Source organism: Saccopteryx bilineata, chromosome 3 (assembly GCF_036850765.1).
Source record: "Saccopteryx bilineata isolate mSacBil1 chromosome 3, mSacBil1_pri_phased_curated, whole genome shotgun sequence".
Lineage (NCBI taxonomy): Eukaryota > Metazoa > Chordata > Mammalia > Chiroptera > Emballonuridae > Saccopteryx > Saccopteryx bilineata.
The window spans coordinates 213790960-213795323 of NC_089492.1; the positions used below are offsets into that span (position 1 = coordinate 213790960).

The window sequence follows — 4364 nt, forward strand, 5'->3', positions numbered from 1 at the left end:
GACTAACAGATTAGATACCATTAAATAACATATTTATTTATTTATTTATTTATTTTGTATTTTTCTGAAGTTGGAAACGGGAAGGCAGTTAGACAGACTCCCGCATGCGCCTGACCGGGATCCACCCAGCACGCCCACCAAGGGGCGATGCTCTGCCCATCTGGGGCATCGCTCTGTTGTAACCAGAGCCATTCTAGCGCCTGAGGCAGAGGCCACAGAGCCATCCTCAGCGCCCAGGCCAACTTTGCTCCAATGGAGCCTTGGCTGCGGGAGGGGAAGAGAGAGACAGAGAGGAAGGAGAGGGGGAGGGGTGGAGAAGCAGATGGGCACTTCTCCTGTGTGCCCTGGCCAGGAATCGAATCCAGGACTCCTGCACGCCAGGCCGATGCTCTACCACTGAGCCAACTGGCCAGGGCCATAAATAACATTAATAATATAGAAATATAGAAAAAAATAGCTCTTAGCATAACTTCATTTAGTTTCTCTTCTATCTTAAACTCCAAGTAACCTCAGAACTAACTTAGGTTTAAAACTCCCTACCCCCAGTCTTGAAGTTTGTTTCACCAAATTGTAGATGTATCAGTGGTGGGTCATAAAGCTTAGAATGTTTAAAAACGTTTTTGTTAAATATGTGAAACATTTATCACTACTGTGTTATTATCCTCAAAGCTTATGGCCCTAGTGTGTAGAAATTTTTTTTTCTTCAAATTGATCCTATAGATAAACATTGTAACAAGACAGTAGGATTTAATGAGCTTGTTTGTGAAATTAATGAGTATATTTTATTGCTTTTGTACCATGCTTTACTGGGCTCCCCCTCCTTCCCATACCCAACCAGTATGTGATTTTGTCTTTAAGAGTTAGCCCCAAACTGTGTTCAGGGCCACACAATTTGAATAACTTAGGTCTCCATGCAGTCACTCGCTTTAAAATAAAGACTCCTTAATTTGGCTACTTAATTGTGGCAAAACGTTTGTTTCTTGCTGTTCCGATATAATAATAAAGTAGAAATCAGGGAATTTCCAAAAAGTATCTGGAAACAATAAAGAGATGTGAAAAATAAAATTAAAAAGGTATGCAGAGAATCCTGATAGCAAAATCTAACATTATAAGCAAAGAGAGCTATAGACAAACATACTCATAAACATAAATGGAAACTCTTAAGCAAAATATTAGCTAATTGAATCCAATTATATAATATATATAATAAAATAAATAATTTATTGTGCTTGCAGGATATAAAGTTAATATCAATTGTTTTTCTATATGCTAGCAATGAAAAACCCAAAAATGTAATTAAGTATTTCCTTTCAAAAAATTACATCAACAAAAATAAAATACTTAGGTATACATTTAGCAAAAGAATGCAAAAACTTATATACTGCAAACTACAAAGCATTTTTAAGTTATATTAAAGACAATATAACTCAATGAAGACTATTGGGCCAGTGGCCACCACCATCGTGGCCATACAGGTTCACATTGGATTTGGGCAGACAGTAAAGAAACAGTGGAGCCAAAAAATGGTGGGCCATTTCTTTATTAAAATCTTTCACTGGCCAACAAACAGACAAGCAGGGAAAACACTTCCCTTTCATTCAGGTCTCCCAAAGCCCTGACACATTCTCTGTTTCCACAACCAGGAGAATCTTCTCCAGTTCCTCCTAGAATCAAAGGCCTCACCAGATCAGTGGAGCTCCCAAAGCCCCTCAGCTCTGGTTCCCCATCTGCACACCTTCTCTCTCCCTGCAAAACTGGCTGGGCCCACAAAGATCCCTCCTCCCACAAACATTAGCAAAACAATGGCCTCTCCCAAGCAGGAATGCAATGGGAAATTTGTAATCACTGCCCTGCTCTGAAGGCAAGCAGACACGTGGATGCCCAGTGCCATTTTTTAACAATAAAAGTGAGCAAACTCAAAATCACAAAGTTTACAAACTCATTTGCCCAACAAAGACATTCTATTTTCATGGGTTGTAAGACACTATTATTAAGATGCCAATTTTCTCCCAATTGATTTATATGTTCCACAAAATTTCTGTAAAAACCTAGCAAGCTTTTGCATAGAAATTGATAAACTGATTCTAAAGCAGTGGTTCTCAAAGTGTGCATCAGGGCACACTGGTGCACCCTAGAAGATTTCCAGGTGCACCCTGTGGTATTCCAGAGAAATATGTGCCTGTTGGGGACCAAAAACCAACACGATTTTTGGAGTTTAGATTTTTGGGGGACAGAGGTGTGGGGAATTGGCTGTAAGCTGACAGTCTGCCCAACCCCCCACCACACTTAGGTTGCCTGCTTAGGTTGCAAAAGCCTTTTAAGCTGTGATGTTAGATTGTTTACACTACCCCCCATGTTCCCCAGAAAAACTGAAGGCAAGTTTTTTTTATCCTTTGTGTAGTGTAAAGTTAAGATTTGCTAGTGGCCTCACTTTGCCCTATAAATAAAGCAAGATGTGGTTTTTGGGCATGGTTTGTTCTTGCCGGCAGGAATTACTGGGCCCTCCCAACCTAGTATTTTCTTAATTCTGCACCGTTTCCACTTGGGACCTGGAATTACTAGCTGCGCTGGTTCGCAGCATGTGCCCAGATATAAAAATAAATATAGTTACTCTATTATACCATTTCATTATGGAAATACTGCTCTTTTGTTAACACATCATTATTATATTTATTATATTATTTTTAGATAAATACATACAAATAAAATGGATAGATTTCTCAAAAAGAAGTGTGAAATTGAAGAATCCAATTCTGGAAGTGAGCAAAAGTTAAGTGTAAATGAAATAGGACTTGAAGACTAATGGATAGAATTTAATTTATAGCATTTTCTATCACTTAACACTGAACGATACGATTGCATAAGAAACTCATTCATGGCCTGACCAGGCGGTGGTGCAGTGGATAGAGCGGAAGACCTAGGTTCGGGACCCTGAGGTCACCAGCTTGAGCACGGGCTCATCTGGTTTGAGCAAAAGCTCACCAGCTTAAGCCCAAGGTCACTGGCTCAAGCAAGGGGTTACTCAATCTACTGAAGGCCCGTGGTCAAGGCACATATGAGAAAGCAATCAATGAACAACTAAGGTATTGCAATGTGCAATGAAAAACTAATGATTGATGCTTCTCATCTCTCCGTTCCTGTCTGTCTGTCCTGTCTCTCCCTCTCTCTGACTCACTCTCACTGTTTCTGAAAAAAAAAAAAAAGAAAGAAAGAAACCCATTCATGGAAGCTTCAAGTGATTTTGGTTTAACATTAACAGAAGAGAACTGGCAGCTATATCCACTGATCGTGGATTGATGATTAAACATAAGGAATTGTCTCTTAAAGCCTTTTGGATTTCTATATAGGAAGAATATGTGGCAATATTTTAAAAAGCTTTGAACATTTTAATACAATTTTCAACATTCTATTTATGTGAATTACGATTTTCTACCCTCAACACAATTAAGAGTAAAAAGAGAGGAATTCTTCAATGTATTGATGAGAAAATGAGAGTTTGCCTTTCAAATATATGCCCAAACATTGAAGAAATCGCTAAGACACATCAGGCTGTTTCTCCTAAACACAAGAATGAAAAACCTTAACACATTCGTGCCGGCACCTGCCAAATTTACTAAACCTTACTAAGATTGTATCTATATATATATAAAAAGATAATTTTTTGTCATTTTTAAAAAATGTTTAACCCCTCTTTTTTATGAATTCTAAAAATCATAACTCAAAAAAGTAACATAAAAATGTTTTTAATGTCAGAATAAATTTAATTTTTGTATTTTATTTTGTTTAATTACCATAAAAGTACACTTGGACTTTATTTTTTCTTTAATATTTGACTTAATTATTATAACATATTTCTCAATTATTTGTAGAATTTTAAATGTGCCCTGACTTCAAAAAGTTTGAGTGCTCGTTTCAGCAGCACATATACTAAAATTGGAACTATACAGAGAAGATTAGCATGGCCCCTGCGCAAGGATAACACGCAAATTCGTGAAGCATTCCATATTTAAAAAAAAAAAAAAAAAGTTTGAGAATCATTGTTCTAAAGTGTGTATGGATAAGTAGAGTCGCTAGAGCTAATTCAATTTTGAAAAGAAGAGCAAAGCAGGAGGACTTAATTATCCAGTTTTACAACTTACTATCATGTTATGGTAATCAAGAGAGTGTGGTGTTAGTGCAATAACAGACATATCGATCAATGAACAGAATAGAAAATCCAGAAATAAATTTTTATAGTGTGGCTGTTAGTCAAATAAGTTTGTAAATATGATTATATGTTTGCTTGCTTATAGTTTGCATTGGGTGTGAGAGACAGGCTATAAGCTGGCAAGGTCCTTATAGCCTGCAGCTTAGTTTATACTAAA

General features: G+C 37.2%; 1 non-coding gene across 1 annotated transcript; it reads left to right on the forward strand.

Moving 5' to 3' along the window:
* Positions 1-3903: 3903 nt before the first annotated feature.
* LOC136332655 (U6 spliceosomal RNA) lies at positions 3904-4010 on the forward strand. The gene has a single exon (XR_010730821.1). It is a non-coding gene; the product is annotated as a U6 spliceosomal RNA (small nuclear RNA).
* The last annotated feature ends 354 nt before the right edge of the window (positions 4011-4364 follow it).